The sequence below is a fragment of the Temnothorax longispinosus genome, chromosome 9 (assembly GCF_030848805.1).
Source record: "Temnothorax longispinosus isolate EJ_2023e chromosome 9, Tlon_JGU_v1, whole genome shotgun sequence".
In the NCBI taxonomy this organism is placed as follows: Eukaryota; Metazoa; Arthropoda; class Insecta; order Hymenoptera; family Formicidae; genus Temnothorax; species Temnothorax longispinosus.
Window position 1 is genome coordinate 15553383 of NC_092366.1, and position 19201 is coordinate 15572583.

General features: G+C 41.2%; 1 protein-coding gene across 1 annotated transcript in view; it reads right to left on the reverse strand.

The window, feature by feature from the left end:
* Positions 1-19201, reverse strand: part of Rrp46 (exosome complex component Rrp46) — an 89111-nt gene that overhangs the window by 18465 nt on the left and 51445 nt on the right. Inside the window, exon 8 of the transcript XR_011733444.1 lies at positions 2844-3133. The gene's annotated coding sequence lies outside the window, so the exon portion shown is untranslated. The remainder of the gene's footprint in view (positions 1-2843; positions 3134-19201) is intronic.

The following is a 19201-nucleotide window of genomic DNA, read 5'->3' on the forward strand; positions in this document are numbered from 1 at the left end:
TCGCGGGAACGGCGCGGCGCGGCGCGGGGCGCTTCGAGATGGTATCGGGTTGCGGCCGAACGGAACGTTGTTACATTCAAATTAGAGTGGACGACGGTATGCGTACCTGAGAGTCGCGTCGGGTCGTTGTCGTCTTCGGGCGCAGGACGGTCCTTCTGGTGTCCGAGCGTATATACGGGCGGTTCGCTTGTACACGCCGCGCGGCAACACCGTGGCGGAGGACTTACGGACGAAGGATCGTATTCAAAACAGCGGGTGGCTCCCAAGCCCTCGAGCCGTCATGCGATCTTGTCCTTCCACAACGAGCGGGTCCCATCGCGCTCCGTCTCGAGGCGGAATTTCAATACACTCGTATATTTAACGAACGTCCGACCCCTTCCTCTCCTCCCCTCCTCCTCTTTTCCTCTCTTCCTCTTCCCGCGCATTTTCGCTCCCGCGATCCTTTTCTTCTTCTTCTTCTTCTTCTACTTCGTTTTCTTTTTCTTCCTTTTCTTATACCTCCTCCCCCCGCTTCTCTCGCTTATTCGTCCAACGCTTTTTCGTCCTTTGCCCCTATGTGTTCCTTTTTCCGTTGAGTTTCTTCAGGTTCTCCCGATATACCGAGCGGAGAACTCGTTCGCCGGTCGCAAAATCGCCTTTTTGTATTTCCCCGCCACGAAAGAGAGGACCGGGAAGACACGTCGCGCGGCTGTGAGACTGGAATCGGGAATTTATTGTCAGTTAAACGGGCCCGTTCTCCCCGGCCAACTTATCCCGGACGAAGCTTTTGACGGACCCCTGGTGTCTCGATCGTTCGCTCGAGCCCTTGCCTGCGACTCGAGACTCATACACACCGAGAGAATTAGTGAAATAAATTGCAACAAATATGTAAAATGCCGAAGATGGAGAGATTCTTAATTTCGTGAAACTTTCGTATATTAGCAAATTTATCTGCTTAAAGGTTTCTCTAATCCTAATTAAAATTAAAAAGGGTACGATACTTATACCTTTTATAATTATAATAAAGCTAGATATATAGATTGTATCAACACTGAAACAATAATAGCATTGGTGCTTGTGTGAAAAATGTAAACTACTCGCTTTAAAGCACACTTGAAAGGAACAGTTAGTTTAAGTTTTATGACGTTCTTTTATCAGATACATTAATGTTCATTTTATAGTACTTATTGATTAGTAACATTTCCGTCTACAAATTATTACATAATATAACATTATGTAATAACATTAAAAATATTAAAATAAACTGTAAATGACAATAACATAGGTAAATGTGTTATAGAAATTGCTTTTTTAAGAAAACTCTGCGATTATCTTCACGTTTGTCAATATTTTCTTTGTATCGAACCATTCGTCAACTTTTTGATAATCCAGCTATGTTTCTTTCTGCATGTCGTAAAGCTATCCACATCGCGTGTTAGAAGTTTTCCCGAAAGGGAGAACGCGCAGTGCATGTAGTCGGCAAGATGGTTCGCTCGATAGATCGTCGGTCTGTCTCTCTTTTCGATTGCTAATAAAATAATCTCAACGCGCGACTTCTGTCTGCAAAGCTTCCGTTGTTAGTATAATTTTCGCATTAGTGTTGTCATATTTATCATGTTCTTAGCATTGAACAATATTAAATAGATTTACTTATATGTCAGCACGCATGTTATTTCGAGAAAAACTTTGTATATTATTCATTATATCCCTTACGAAAATAGTTTAGCGTTAAACATGCGGATTATATTAAAATTTACGAAATGCACTATATTTTATTACACACAAACATAGAAATAAAAAATAATAATGCTTTAAACGCGTAATCGGCACAGCTATCTCCTTCAATCTTCGAGAGGTACTTCTGACAGAAAACATTATGACTTTTGCCGCACAAAGAACGGAACCACGCTGGAAAAAGAGTGACGCCCCTCGAATAAAGTATGGCTCTGTTTTCCCCGAACTAATGGCCGTTGGATCGACCATCGTCCACTATGTAACTCAACTAACTCTGTGCTTCCTTCGCATTTTATAGATATATATGTCTATCTACTTAGCTAACGATCGGCAAAAGAAGCGATTATTGAGGGAAAATCGAAAACACTTTTCGTATAAGTTCTTTTTCTCTACTGAGAAAATAGAAAATATTGACTACTTATAATCTCTTACTGACTAAAAGAGATAGACTATTAAAAAATTGGTAAACATTATGTAAAACGGTCAGTATATACATATGTAAAATACGTCGTCTCATTTAAAGGAATTTTAAAAATACAAATCCCTATACGATTTTCAGATACATTAAATTCACAAGTTATAAAATCTTTCAAGAAATTATCACATGCTAAAACACAAGGAATAAGATAAAGAAGAAACATATTTGTATGATATATCCAAAATGTTTTTGTCTAAACATTTTATTTAGGCAGCTTTGCTTTTGCTAAAAATATTAATCGTAATTGATAATGGTACAAGAGAGACGTTAAACCTTCGCAGGAAATATTCACGTCTAATGTGATATCTTTGTCCAGTGACGACAGGAACGTACATTGTCTCCGTTTTCATCTGTTCACCTTTCGACCCTCCTTTACATATATACGTATGCCGTCGCGACAAAAGGCATGTATTACTTTTAAAAAAAGTGGTATTTATTATTTGCATAAAATATGTAAATTGAGACATTCATTGAGCAAAAAAATAATATTTTTAAAATATGTTATACATATATATAATGTATTTTTATGTATTAGTCCTATATGTATTTTATGATCTTTCTAGCACATTTGGATCTTTATAGAATATTAAAAAATAAAAATATATTGTATAATACGATCATAGTGTTAAGCTATCGTTTGTTTATAACTTACGACAAACATTGTGCGAGTCATCGACTTTGTTGGCTTGGAGGACTATACTCTTTGCATAATCTCGCTGGTTGCGACGAGATAAATAGCGATCGTTTGGAAGCGAAGCGTCGCAAGTAATGACTGCCCTTCTGGCCCTCTTTTTCAGCTTTTTCAGGCCAGTATTATTGCGTGGTCCGTCGTGTCCCCCATTTCGCCATGTTCCAAAGTACGAAATAACGAGTGCGTACGACCCCGTCCGTTCGTCGCGCTTTATCCTGGCCGTATAACCGCCGAAACGAACCATTTGTCATCTGTAATTAAAGAATAACGTTTTCCTCTTTGCGCCGAGAAGGGGAGAATTTATCGGGCGTAATCACGCTTCTCACCGCACTTTCGCGTAATCTGACGGTGGCCCTTTCCTTTTTTTTATTTCAACGACCATTGGAAACGTATCCGAGCAATATATATTTAATAAACATTAATCCCGCGATAATTATTGTTTTGTTATATTGCAATTAATTATCGAATTAATTCGACAATTAATCAGGATCCGTGTGCGCCGACATACTTCATAAATATTAATTTCGCAATAATTACTGAGCCACGGTACAAACAACGGATAACAATTTGCACGTTTTAACGAGCCGCGCTTGGATTTGTTTCAATGACAAAAGAGGAAACAGGGGTTTCCTGATTGTGATATCCAAACTAATACCGAGAGACCTATAATTAGTCATATTATAATAAATTATTATTATTATTAAGATATTATATTTCATAAAATATAAAATGCATAATAATAAATACAATTAAATTTATTATATATTAGAGAAAAGATGATTTCTAAATAAAATATTACTGTATTATTACATTATGTAAATATATAGATAAATGTAAATTTATCAATTCCTTTTGATATCGAGTAATAATAAAATAAAAATGCATTATGACGGTAATGCTGGGTAACGTCGACCAATTTGAAAAAGACAAGGTTCTTCACAAGCAGAGGCACCGACATTTCATTGGCAATCTGGTCAGGCCTGCCCCCGACGGCGCGAACAAATTGTTATAATCGGCGCGACGCTTCAAGTACAACGTCTTTGTGACAAGATGTGGCAGGATAAGAATGATACGTGTCTCATTGTGCGACAATGGCGACAACCGGGCAAAAGCCGGGAGAAAGAGAGAGGAGAAAAAGGCGAAGGAGAAGGAGGATAAACGAGCGATCAGAGGTCCATCAAAATGCACGGCGCTTCTTCAAGCTCGATTCCCATTGTCGATGCCTTTGGCAGTGCGCGATATCTACCTGGCGGACACCTGCATGCTGTTGCATTAAACTACACTTTAAACACGTTCGATCGTTTCACGCGGTGGTCCTCATCTCCATGAACTTCCACCGCAAGAAATGAGCGATCCAACCATCCGCTTGCCCGTGTAAATCGGGATTTATTGCGATTTCGAAAAAGACTCGCGTCGAAGCGCGGCATTGAATCTTTCGGAATATATTCGTTCCGCGGATCTCACACTCACTATAAGTTCAAAGCATACAAAGCGAGATAATTAAGGACGCATTCCATCAAATTGTATCTAATGTCGGCTTTATTATACTTACAATAGATGCACGTTAATTAATACCAACATCACGTTCGACTTCTACATTGTAACAACGGGGCGAAACCGTATGCTAATTAAGGGAGATTAATGAAAAATTAGCTAATTAGAGAGGAACTGCGAAGTCACGATTAAAGGAAAAGTCTCTAGCGTAAGATACTTCTTGATGCACTAATTGATATCACTAATTAGTATAATATCATAATTAAATAATGGTATCAAATAATAATAATACTATTAAAATATTGTATTAAAATACAATAATATTATTTCAAAAATTTCAAAACATTTTATTTAAAAATATTAAAATCTAGCAAACAGCAGTTGAGTGATTTAAAAAGTTATATAAAGTTGAAAAGTATTTGATTTATTCTTTTCAATATTCACGCCTTAATTAGTTGTATTTTTTTAGAAGCGAAATTTATTATTATGCCATCAATTCGACTTTGTCTACGGAAGCTATGTAAAAGACAATCCTAGGATTTCTCCATTTCAATGTGTGTGTTATTCTCTTTATCATACAAGACAGGCCGCATCTTCGTCATGCCGCAGCGTCATGCCAGCCCAAGAAGCCGGTGGGCAGATACGAGCAAAAGAGACGGAATGATAGAAGCAAGGAAGCGCAGTGGTCAGAGGAGCACCTAAGATCCGTGGAGGTTGATGTTTATAAGAAGAAAAATTTGCATACGATGCAGCAGATCGTCGATAGCAAAGTCCCGCGTGCGGGGCGGTGCGTCTCGGAGATTCAAAGAGGCTTTGTACCATTATATCCGGGGTTTCTCTCTCTTTCTCCTCCTCCCCTCCCTCTTTCTCTCGTGCTTTCGCTCTCTTTCGTTCTCCTTCCCCCTCAAATCACAGGCGAGTTGCCAGCCCTATCGCGAACAAAACAAGAGTCTATATATCTCTGCTGTGTGTTTCGCTTCGTGGTCTCTCTGTACTTTCTTTTTCTATCGGTGCGCTACGTCACTGGACCGAAGCGACGTTTTCCTGATTGGTGTTGACTTATGGAGCGATCGCTTTTTCGCCGTTTGAACTTTGCTCTAAGCGTGCATCTCAATTTTGGCGCGCATTTTTCTTGAATATCAGGAAGAAAGACATTCTTCCGCATGAGTCACATCTCGTTTCTCTTCGTATGACTGTTCATTTATTCATTATGTTTCTTAGACATTTGTCAGACTTCTACGTCGTGTTTTTGACATTGCTATAATAAAAGTATACCTTTTCTTTTCGAAATCTTCCCAAATCTAAGAAATAATGTACGTTTTTCTAAATGGTATATATTTTAAAAAATTTAAAGTATCTCGTCAATGTTAATTTAAAACAGAGTGTTTGAGAATCATTAATAATGACACACATTAAACATAAAAATTTACACATTATTATATATATGTTAAAATTAAATAAAATTTGTGTGATATAATAACTGAAAAAAGAAGAAATACATATGTAATTATTCCGTAATAATTTAATACACAACAAAATAAAAATCGCATAATCGAGAGAACTGATGGCGCAGATATTAAATGGTTTAGAACAATTGAGAGAAAAGATGAAGAAGAAATGAACATGATATCGACGTGATCTCATTCTTTCTCAACCACATATTCTATGTTGTCATGTGTGATCAAAGCGGATAAATTAAAGAACGGCTAATTAATGGGTAATTAACGAATAACACTACGAAAAGGAGACATCGAGGAGAGGTGGTCTTGTCCCGCGACAATTGGACGATCGATCGGCCGAACTCTGATTGTCCCCCGGTTTTCTTCTGGCGGTATCTCTGAATTTGATTCCGATCTCTTTGATGAAGGTACATCTCGAGGTACATTTTTTGCGTGCCAGTCGCTTTCTTCTTCGTTAGCTTGCTGGTACTGCTTGGTCACATTGTTAATTATTTGATCGACAAGATAAGAGTGTTTTACATATCTCATATATTTTTAACTCTTTCTTTTTGGCCTAAACCTTTTTTTGTCTCCTCTTCTTGAGTCGAAGCGCCATCCCGTCTTTGAGATTCCGTTATCTCGATTGTGCATGCCTTATCGATTACCGATTAGCAAATCGTCAGCGTTTCTACGATTTTTTTACGGACAGGCATAATACGAGATAGATAGAAAGAAGCCTCTTTCAGCGTTTTAAACAGTTTACACAAAAATCACTTTTTAGGCATCCATCACTGAATATTATCTTTATACATCTGTCAATAGTCAATACATATTTAAATTTAAATTTACGGTTTTAATCAAATATTATTTTAGTTAAATCTAAATAAAGCATATGAAAGTACAAGCACATTATTATTATAAATATAGTCTATTCTATCTTGAGTAATTGACAGTTTTAAAGAACACAAATCTCAATCTCTTGAAATCGTAGATCCAATTTACCCATTTAAGAGGCGGATAACTAGTCAAGAGAATAACTTAACAAGACGTAGAGAAGAAAGATCGATTGCTCGCATTAATTGGCAGCCGGTCCGCGTCGATCCGCTTCGCGGTGTCGAACCGAGGGATCGATACCCTGCGGTGTAAATAGGCCCCGGCGGATTAATTAAGTACGTAAAACGCATATGTCGTGAGAGGCAAGAGAGATTGCCATAGGCGGCACTCATTAAGATATTCGCCAGGCTGTTTCTTATCTAAAGAGTGACAGCGCTCAATCAAAGAATCAGGATCGCTGCTTGTGGCAGTCATGTTGTCAATCACGATCGGCACGACGAATCTCCTCTCGTGTCTTCGCTCAACAAGGTTCTTTTTCTTTTCTCCTTGCTCTACCCCGCCGTCCCACAAACAACTGTCTTCTTTGAGGCTGCGATCCGAACGCTGCGCATCCGTATCTTCATCCATCTAATCGCGGAGTAATTGATATGGATGAAGATATCCCCCTTTCTCTCGGCGTACTCTTTCTTGTCGAACGACTCCACATCGGCAGGCGGATTAGACAAATGTCGGTTTGTTTTCACAAAAGAACATTGTAAAAGGCTTGAGCAATTTCTATGAGACATTAATAAAGTGAATATGCAATACACAGAAAGAACGTGACATTTTTATAATAGCGATTTGCATGCTTCATATGTATTTAAATTTCTTTTATGTACTAGACGATTTATGTATTCGCATTTTTTATTTGCTCGAATTCAAAATTGCTTGACGGATCGTCCGGAGAGTGGTGGTGAAATTTCGAAGCTGGCGCATTTCGCCTGGTCGTTAATTAAACGAAATTTAATTTCGGTCTAAGAAGCACCCGCGCGCCGCCCCGAAGCCGGACGAAGGACGAAGGACGCGGAATTAGCGGAGTCGAAGTAAGAGCGGGGTGGCTTGTTAAACAAATTTAATATTCCGACCCGCGGCCCTCCCCTACCCACCTTGAGAAAACTTGCCGGAAACTTGTTACCGCGTTAGCCCGGAAGGCACATCAAATTTGTCTGTTCCGGGACGACCTCGCCGCGTGTTCCAGCGAGTCTCGCCCAACTCTTGCGACGGACTCTGGAAGCGCGCCATGTTGTTTCTACAACCCTGTAGGCTGCGTTTACGTTCTCGCCTTCGTACGAAACTGCGCCGAGCACGAGAGACGGCGGTGCCGTTTTGAGCAGCTCAAAGTAGCTTCAAGGCACCGGCTGGGACCTACCAAGAAGAGTCTGTTCAGCAGCGAGAGAGAGAGAGAGGGAAAGAGAGTGGTTGGAGGGTGGATAGAATCGAGGGTTTCTAGCCGGAGCCTCGCTCGGATGCAAGGGTGGTAAGTAGGTAGGTTAGACGGTAATGCTAGAGCAGACTTAGGAAGTGGCGTCGTCGAGACGCCGTAACTTCTGCCACCCTTGTGCCAACCTGACGCCGCGCGGCCTCCCTCAGGATATGCATGTAAGTTTACCCCGCGGCGACACGTACCTTCCTTCCCATACCCTCCAACGACGCCGGCTCTATACCAATCCTGTCCTATCCTATCATATTCTTGGCCCGCAACGGTATCCAACCACCAATATATGTTAGCGCATCTTGTCCACGAACGACCTTTTGACATTTTCGCAAATATCAAGGATTACTGATAAAGAAAGTATGTAGAATAAATATCTAGATATTTATAGATCTAGATATTTATAAGCATGCGAGTAGGAGTATTTTTGTAAATGATTCTTAAATCGTCTTTCTTTTTTAATGTGAATAAAACCGAAAATAATGTCACATTACTCGTATTAAATTATCCTTGAAATTAACATTGATTAAATATTATCACAGTTTTTCCAATCATAATTCGATTGCAATGATTAATGCTTATTCACAAAAAAGAAACATATTGCAATTCATAACGATGGAAGTTTAATTAAATACAAGCACGTCAGCAAGGAGACCCCGACGCATCGTCGTGATGCAGATTGGTTGATAAGATTTCTGCAGGAATCGAAGAACGGGTCAGGCATCGTTTTACGTTTCATCTAACTCCGGTAAGGTCGTATCGTCATGCGATCCAATTCGTAAATAAAGTTGGCAAGGAGCAAACTGCAATCGTGCACGCCCACATAACTTCCATAATGGCGCAACGATTCCGTTGGCGTGGCCCACCCGTCGGTCAGAGGTATCGCAGGGGTAGCATAATGATTGCGTGCCCGGGGGCAATGAGGTAGTTTGAGAGTGATGGCGATCATGGGTGCGAGTGAGAGGGAAACAAAGGGATGGGTGGACGCTAGATGGATCGCTGAATGTTGACGCAGAGGCGGCGCGGGGTGGTACCGACACCAACTCGACCACCTGCACCCCAGGTAATCGTGGCAACCTGTAAGGTGCTTGGTATCGCGCTTGGGACTCACCCTTGTACCTTTGCTACGGTATCCACTGCTCGCCATGCATTTAGATACCGCGGATCTTTTATCCATTTTTGTTCATTTGCGTTTTTTTATGTTTAAATGATAACATTGCTTTTATGCTTTATTAAAGATCTTGTGGAAAATGTTTAAGAAAGGTTAGAAACAAATGTTTGTATAAATACAAGGAGACTTATTAAATATTTAACTATTGCTATATATTTAAGTAGAATGCAATTAATATTAAAGAAAATTCGATAAATCTTAGTCTCTCTTTCCATATTTAGTCTTTCTTTCCATATTTAGTCTTTCTTTCCATATTTTCAATTTATAAATGTCTACCTGGTATATAATTAATATACATCTGCACAGTGTATAGCTAATTTCCGTACAAGCAATGCAATTTACTTTATTCGAAATTCTGCGTGAAGCTTCGGTGTAAAATTATTATTAACCAAATAGAAATTTAGGCTTAGAACATATGTAGGATTAATAATGTCTTAGCTGTATGCAATAGGATGGCGCAAGATCATTCTGCTCAACTATTTCTCCGACAACCGCTCTCGAGGTCAATGAATTTCGTAAGCACTCAGGTACATCTAGTAGAAGCGCACTTAACTATGCCAGACTGTGCTGGCTACGCTCAGCAATATATATAAGAGGTCGGACTAGGTCTGACTATGCGAGGCACGCGAGGGGGCTGCTTGTAAATTCTCTCCGAAATGAGAGTGTCACCACGCTCTCCCACCACCCCTTTCCATAGTTCCTTCTTCCTCCGTTCCTTAACCCTCCTTGTTCTCTCTGTACACGAGCGCTGCGCGCACGTCCCTTCCCTTCGCAATCCGCCATAGGTCGATCTTCAGTTCAGAGTCCTTCTCCTATATATCGCATGAATTCCCAATGAGCTTTCGGTTATCGTTCTCTCTCTAGTTTCTATTTTTCTCCTTTCTTGCTTCCGTTATTCATACGTTATTATAAAATCATTGACCCCGTTTTAAACGTAATAAATTTATCGGCTTACATTTTCCTCAAATATAAACTATATATTTTATTCTCTAATTTAAAAACAAGATATCTATATAGTCATATCGATACTAACGTAGCATGTTCAATGTACAATGCGGGTAACGTAATCTCACGTGAAACGTTCGGAGGAAATACTGCGGGCGCGCTCGATAGATCCAGATCCGCGTGATCTTGAAACGACTCGAGACGAGCCGGATGCTCATAGCCGGTGAGCGCCGGAGAATCCTTCTCCGTTTGCAATTTCAACACATGCCGTTACGCGCACGATTCCGTATTCCCGTCGAGGAGTCGGTCGCCCGTGGGACGGAGCAAACAAGTTCTCCGAACCTATTTCCCTAACTCTTACTCCTCTCTCTCTCGGAGGAGTCATGGATCACCACGCGTGGCACGTGGTGGTGCGCCGGTATGGCAAACGTCCGATGGTCTTTCGCCTTACGAGGGTTGGCGGTTCGCTATAGCCCCGGTATATCCCTCTCGGCACACCATATCCTTCGCCTCGCTTCCAGCGCGGCGACCGCGTCAACGCCGAAGAACGGTGCGAGAGTGCTGCGCGCTGCCACGCATAATTGTGTATCAACACGCAGTGTGTGCGGCCAACTTGATAACGTGATGAATGTTGACATATTCCCTAATGCCGATATTACATACGACCCACCGCCCTCAGCCTCCGCCGCTGTTGTCCCTCTTTTATCATCACGCCTTGTCATCCCTTCGCGATGATGTACGGCAATACCGGATGTCTTTTACTCCTCCGATGGGGATGCCGTTGCTTTGTTTATGACTCGATTTTGACTATGGTTCGGTAACAATATCGAAATGCAATTTGATAGAAATAAGAATTGTTAGAATTAGACACTTTTTATTAAACACTAATTTGAGTTAGTCGAGCCTTATTCACACATGACTAATATCGAGTTTAAATAAAATTAAACTTTTTTTAGAAAAGAATCTTATTTATTTATTATTTGTTGACAAAATAGAAATGTAATTTCTTCTAGAAAGTTGTAAATTAAAGCATGTAGTAACTTTCAATTAGGTTGTAATTTTTTTAGAAAGTTGATGGTATCTTTTTCGTTATTCTATAGATGTGGAATATCTATTTCCAACGGTTCTCTGCATCATTTAAATTGCTCGGCTGATTTCCTCGCGGATTCCCACGATAAATCCTTACAAATAAGCTAAACAATTTGGCGTAATATCGGAAGAAGCATGTAGTAGTATCACCGTAGGGGTCCCGGGGTACGCATACGTGATAGGTCGAGGGGTTGAATCGAAAAGTGGTGGTTCGGTTTGTCCTTTCGAGGGTGCTCGAGAATTCGATGGAAAGCCCCGACGACGCTTCCGTGGTCTAGGGTGGATGCCGTTACCCTCGTAAACCAGGAGACAAAATCGGAACGGAACAGAGTCGCGATACCGGGGAGACGGTATGAGAAACAGAGACGACCGAACGGCGAAAGAAAGAAAGAAAGAAAGAGAGCGATAGGGAGAGAGAAAGAGGACGTGGACATTTTCCCTCTGTCGGGTTTCAGCGGGAGAGCGAGCGAAACGTAGCGCGGTATGCGGGCCACGTTTCTCTTATTTATCGTTTCCCGATGCTTATGTTTTACTAGGCCGTGCCGTGCCGTGCCGCGGTACACGATAACACCGGCAAGGGGTGGAATCACTGAGGGAACCAATAACGTGATGTATTATACATAATGCATGGTCCATCCTTCGCTCGGTTGCTACTTTGCTACCTGCGTGCACGAGCCTCCGTCTCGGCGCTCATCGAAGACTCGAGGAAAAAAAGAGAATAGATAAGGTTGAGGCCTCTCGAACAGAAGAGAATGGGAGGTTCTCGATAATGGATCGTCGCGAGAAACAAATTCGATTTTAAACCAAGTAAGACGTTACTTTGTCTGCAAAGTCAGCTTGGACACACATAAATATTCTCAAGTATTAACGTATCAAGTATATATAATCGAAAACAATTAAATCGCTGTCAGATAAATGATGTTGATTCATACATCATATAATGGTTTGGTTTCCTCTATTTTTCAGTTTGGTTTAAATAATAAATCATTAATTTTGAACAATTTCATTCAATTTTAACCATATTCTCAATCGCAAATAAACATTTATTTTGTCTCTACAATTTTACTTCATTCACCTATCAAATAAAGGCAACTTAGTTAATTCATTTATACTATATTTCTTAATTAACTCAAATAAAAATATTTTTTATATTAAAGTATTATTTCGTTTATTCACATAGAAAACATGAAAACAATTTTTTTATAATGTCTTTACTCACGAATAATGTTTTCTTTCCGAGAATTTGTTAATCATTACGAGTCAAAAATTCCTCGTACTGTCAATGATAACGGGCAGAATCGGAGCGGAAACTACCGTTGTAGCGGTGTAAGCGTGCGAAATGGTTTTGCATTTGAAATACTTTAATATAGAAGGATACATAACTCAAACCGTTCTCTAAATCATGGTTTCACGTTGCTTCGAGGCGGTAGATGTTTCAATTTCCTTGTGCAATGTGAATGTCCGTATTCGGGTTTATGAAAGAGATAGAGATGGAGAGAGAAAGGGGGGTGAGTGAGTAAGAGAGAGAGGGAAGAGGGAGAGGGGAAGAGAGAGAGAGAGAGAAAATAGATAGGAAGAAGAATCTAAGGGGGAAATATGAAGTTAATTTCGATACGTTTATTCAGATGACAACAGTGACATCGAAAGACAAACACTGAAAACCGTGTGTCGCGAAATACGGCGCCCTTTCAATTTCGTCAATAACAGATTCGGAACGCTGGCGCCACGTTAAAATCTAATATTTAAAAAGCGACGGGAATCGGGAAAAATTGTTCGCGTGAGCAATAAAAGTCCACGAGAGACGAGCGCATACGTCGTTTCACGCCGGATGTAGCTGGATATCGTTGAATGTATCAATAATTGATGTCGGTAATCGACCAGTTGACGTATCACCAGCGCGAAACGGCGGCAATCGGGAACTGGCGGCAGGTACATATCATATTTAGATAAAAATACGAACGAGCGGTAATTTAAGAAGTCGTTGAAAAAGAAGGTGCACGATCGGCGTGGAGTGCGATGCTGATTATAAAATCGAAATGTTAATAAAAGAGAAGGAACGAGCGACTTTTTTATTGTTAGCAGGCCACTTTGTTGTAATAATGCATTTTTGATGAATACATTTAGTGAAAGATATATTTTCAAATAGCTGTTTTTAATTTAAAAAAAAAGTAAGGAAAAAATAATCTCTCAAACAAAATTGGTCTCTCGAGTGTTTATCTATGAGATGCACGCTTTGAATAAGCGATGCTCGTTAATTAATCACTTTGTTAACGATCCAGCAATTACCACGCTTGTCTAATTGAAGCTTACATTTGCGTTTATGGAACATATCGCGTCGAGCAAACGCGGAGGCGCTGTCGTTACCAGTGAGGTAGACAAGTTTCATTTGCGTTATTTATTTGGAGCGAGGCGGTGCACGAGAGAGCCTCGGTCGGTGCGTAATTATAGTGGGCGATGGGACGGAAGGGGTACGGGGGGATGAGGATGGAGGTAGAAGGGTGATAGTCAGGAGGGCGCGCGCGAGGGCCGGGAGAAACAGAAACAAAAAAAGTTCACCGACAGAAATGGGGAAGAGTCCGGCCTTCCATTAGCGCACCCTTGATTACTTTTTCTCATCTCAGCATCTAAATAAATAAAATATCGGGATTCGCGCCTCGGTCGGCCGTCGCAGCGGTGTCACGACGCTTAGATAAGAGATAATGGCAGACGGAAAAAGTAACTTTATTTAATTACGAGAGGGCCTCCTCGTTAGTTACAGAAAAGCATGATATTCTCTCTCTCTAGTTTTGTTATCAACGTCGAAATCGTCGATTTTCGTCGAAATTGTTCATCTTGAGCGAAATTTCTTTTCCACTTTCTAAATATTTCCACTTTCTAAATAAAGCGGACAAACACCATCAAAATATTCTTTTTATATACTTAATTATATTTGATTCATGCAAATTTTTATTCTGATTGCACTGACCGGCAATTTCTTATTATTTCCGCAATCTTGGTAGTTCTATTATGGATACTCGAATCATTAAAGTTGATCTCTACATTTTCAAAGACTGGAAACGGTACGTTACAATCGACCGGTGTAATAAATACGTTATAATCGCTTCTCTATGCGCGCGAAAATTTACTGCACCAATATAAGCTTCGCGCAAGAGCGGCTGCCGAGAGTCGCGGGGGTTAATTAGATCGAAATTGGCGGTAGCCGGCCGCCGCAATTTTTCGTCGCCATTTTTCGCCAAGTAACCGATGAATCACGAAAGTTTCCAGTGACCATCGCGTAATAACCGGCCGCGATTTCGGCCGTTGATCGGTATGCAAAGTGGCGCGGGCCTAGCACCGTAAATCATAACCGTGGCTATGCGATTCAGCATTCTTTCTCATTGCCATCCACCCGCACTCCACGCCGCCCACGCCATCAGCTTGCCCTGCCAGCAATCCCCATTATCACGCCCGGCAAAAATAAGGCAGCGAGAGCTGCCCTACCCTCCGCCCGGTTTTAACGAGGCCCTGGCGATCAGTGTAGACTCTTAAACACCCCGATTAGCTGGCTGTCACGAGCAGCCCCACCTCATTCTTTTCTTTAATTCGTTTTTTTTATCGAGCCCGAGGTAATTAGGGTGGCATCCCTGCAGTCAGCGGCTCCCTCGCTAGCCCTCCACCGTTCTCAAATTCTCCCTACCCCCCCGTTTGCTACCCCGGCACGTCCTCACCGGCCGACCTCGCGGCGGGTTCCGTGTTTTAATGAGATTTAGGATTCTGTTGCTAGCTAAATTTTCATAAGTTCCGGTGGATTGCCGATTTCTTTTTTTTTCGAATTCTCTGGCCGATTCTTCTTCTTTCATAACGTCTTTTTTTCTTTACATCGCGGCATCGTTTCGTTTTACATGATTAGCGTATCACATACTGTGGCAATCTACATAAAATCTATATATCTATCACAAAGTAAAGATGCGCTGGAGAAATTAATCTCTCTAAATAGATAGTTTATATTCGTATAAGGATAGAATATATATTTTATATACGGATGGAAAGACTCTTAACATTATTTATATACATTTTTTTTCTAACTTTGCGGGATAATTAGCTCGCGGCGAAGCATCTTTGTTTATGACCGAAATCTTAACACCCGAGCATGCCATGCGCAGTCGAGATGGCGGTACTCGGTTGAAAAGGTCCTAATGCACGGAAAGAGCATTTCGCCATCGTGCGGCTACGAAGAGCTGTATAGTTGAAATGGATGAAAGAGAGACGAAAGGGAGATTAGGTGCGACGTTAGCGTTAGCAAGAAGCGCGTCCAGAGGAATTCGTCTCGCGGCTTAACAACCGGAGACTTAAGGCAACCAACGTTACCAAGTCTCTCTCATTCTCACGCACACACGAGAAATCGCGTAGCCACGTTTTACGAGCCAAACTCAGTTTCTCCGTCTCTTTCGTGTCTTTGCCAAAATCTGAACTCTTTTACCTCACTTGATCGCATTGGCGATGCGTCACGTCGGATTAAGAAGTGAAATACCTTCTACGCGACTGCCTCGAGGAGAGTAATACGCTATGCTGTTTATGTATTGAAATATCATAATATAAATATCTCTACACATAAATACTCTTGGTCAAATTGGTTCATCATTAATTAAAGGACCGGAAGACCAATAAATAATTGATTTTTATTAAATAATCTTTTAATTTGGACATAGCAAAATAAAAAAGAAATCGCAGAAACATCTAAGTTGCTGATCGTCATTAAAAATTAGGATTTTAATTAACAGTAATAAAATTTTCTAAAAAAAATGGTTAAATGTTTTAGAGAGTTAATACATACATATAGAGAGAGAAATGTTCAATCTAGCAGCAATATTGCAAACTCCCGAAACGTTTTCAACTCTCAGTGCCATTTCTCTAGTTAGTTACTACTGTGAAGCTAAATTAAAAATCACGCAGACACCCCAACGTGAAACAATGCTCGCCGATACTCCGATATTGTGCCCGAAACCGGAAATACCGTTTCGGGTGGAACGAAGACGGCCTTCTGAAATATCGAGATTTACTGATGTATGGAATTTCATGGTGCACCAATCGTAGAAATCGGTAGCTTTTCACGGTCCATGTTTCTCCCTCCAAGAGAGTTTCGCGTCGATACAGCTTACAGTGCAAACCGAAACGGTGGCGCTTGAACATTAGCATTCCGTAGTTGCGGTGACGTTTCTCACGGGGACTTCCAAAAAGGAACGACGCCCGCGACGATCAGCGGCGTAAAATCGGCGCGAGACGAAATGGTGATACTAGTAAATGGCGAGAGGCAAGACTCAAGAATTTGTAGTTTTCAATACGTATGTTGATTCTTCAATTATAATATTTTTTCATTGACAGAATTTAATAGCTGGATTTATAAAATTATGCTATGTGATTATCACAAGTATATCTATTCGTATAGGTAGCTCGCACGAATAAAATCCTCGTAGATGTACATTGGTTTTTGACAGATTATTTTCATAATATCATGTATTACTTCCGAAAAATGGAAAATTTTAGTTGATGATAAGTAATAAATAATATTAATAATTTAATTATAATTTTTATAAATTAATAAAATAATCGTCAATATTTCGCAATTTTTGTTACATATTAGAAAGAGAGCGAGAAAGAGAGAGAAGGGGGGAGAGAGAGAGAGAAAGAGAAAGATTATAATCAAAGAAATGCAAATTTAAACCACGGCTTTTGGTTTGGTTTTCAAGGACTGGTGCAGCCCAACGTGGGATTTTACTTGTTCCTACCGGCGTCATACGTACACCGTCGCTCTCAAGAATCGGAATCGCGTACCGCAAACAATACACGTTGTAGGCAAGCCGTGTCCATGCATAATTCAAATAGTCGCACAGCCGTCCGTGGAACCGCGGAACCGAGCGAATTTTCTCTTCCGCTCTTGCCTCCGCTCCTAGTAAATACGTAATCAGACCTCGCTATCATCCCGTTCCATTCCTCCCTACCCCGCCAACAACCCCCTCGTTCGCATCCATCGCTCCTTCCTTCTCTTCTCTCTGCGAGAAGCTCGTCGCCCGGTTGCCCGGCACAGCAACCCGTCCCGTTTCTCGTCCCAGCCTTTCGCCTCGTCTTCTCCCGTAAACACCGACTCCATCGTCGTACACACCTCAGCTATCCCCCGGCGGCTATCCCCCGTCTCCATCCTTCAGCCACCGAGTACACAGTTATTCCGATACGAGTTTACACGCCGGCGCTCATAAAACACGTATGAGATCTGTACCGCATTGCGACACTTTGACGGCATCAGTTCAAGTCACGTTTAAAGGATAGATATATAGCTTGCTCAATGACCTACACAAATCAATCACGTATTCAAATATACCGAGATATATTTGTAACAGATTTCTCAATCTAATTGCATATAACATTGAGAAATATAATATCGATATCTTTATTACAGATGGTGTTAATTATTATGGGCAAGTTATATTTTAGAATTTGATGTATAAATAATACTTCAACAATATCAATGTTTATAATAAGAATGGAGTTTATCAAGTCTTTTTGCATTTCACGTAAAATATTGAACATATACGTGCAATTTGGATTCATCATTATTGCTATTCGCTAAAACAATAAGCAAAAAAGATCACTCCGTTCTAACATATGTTTGCCTCCAATAAACTCGAACATCGTTCATATTTTTGTCCTTTATCATGCCACAAGAATACCACCTACCGACACTTTAATACTCACTGTGTCGAAACTAGCGGATCGGATAAACGTCTGTACGAATTCAAACGCGAACGAGCGAGAATTATGGATGCAGTAGTCGTGCCGATCTCGATAAGATCTTTAGATGTCGATCCTTCAAATAATCCCGATCATTTATTGAGAATGAACAGGATGGAGAACACGGTCGAACTTGCGATTGTAAACGTTCTAAAGTACCATTCTAACTTTTCAAGAGCAATTCGGCGGCCCAATTGTATTCGGACGATTACGAATCGATGTAGCGTAGCGAGATCGTATAAAAAAAAAAGAGTCGCGAAAAATAGAAAGAGACACGTTCGCGTAGGCCCCATCAGGCTTATCATCGAGGGTTAATGGCACGACGAGTGGCTCGTGTATTTCACGAGCGTCTTTCGCGGCGGAGGACTGGGGGGGGGAGGGTGGCTCCTGGGGAAGACGGCGGAGGGTTATCCCGGCGTATATATGCGCCGCGAGTATCTGGACTTATGATGGAAACAATTTAGAGGCTTTGGGCGCAAGGCGGACGTGTAAGCCCGGCGCGCGTGTACGGAACCACTAGTACCGGGGATGTGCTCAGGGTGCGACGGCGGTGTATCCGCAGGGACGAATACGATGGCGTGTGTGCGCTACGGTGGAGGGAGCTAAGCCGCAATAAGTCGAGGGATGAGCGCGAGATGTGGCCGAATCGTACCGCGCATACTGATATCCCGTGGATAGAGAAAGAAAGAGGGAGGAGACGCGCGATAGCCGCTGGCTCTTCTTCCTCTCGCTCTGCTCTTATTGCCCCGTCCGCCGCGCCGTTTCACGGCGAGAATTTTCGAGTAACAGCGCGATCGCTTCACCGCCGCTGAAGCCGGTACGTTTATCGCCAAAAATGAGTCTATTGTGCATTGTGACCTCGTGTAAAGCGCGACTATTACGCGCTGAATAATGAAATGTACCGTGGTAACGTAAATTGTCATCATTAATGATGAAATTGAAGAAAGATGCCTAAAAATGTACGAGAGGAAGAAAGAAGTGGGAATGGTTGAATTGATATTTAATCAAGTCCATTGTAACTCAAGATATATATGTTCATATGTTGTCGCGTTGTCATCTGTTTCTTTAGTTGAGTTTAAGAAATAACTACCTATGTAAATTTCAAAATTAC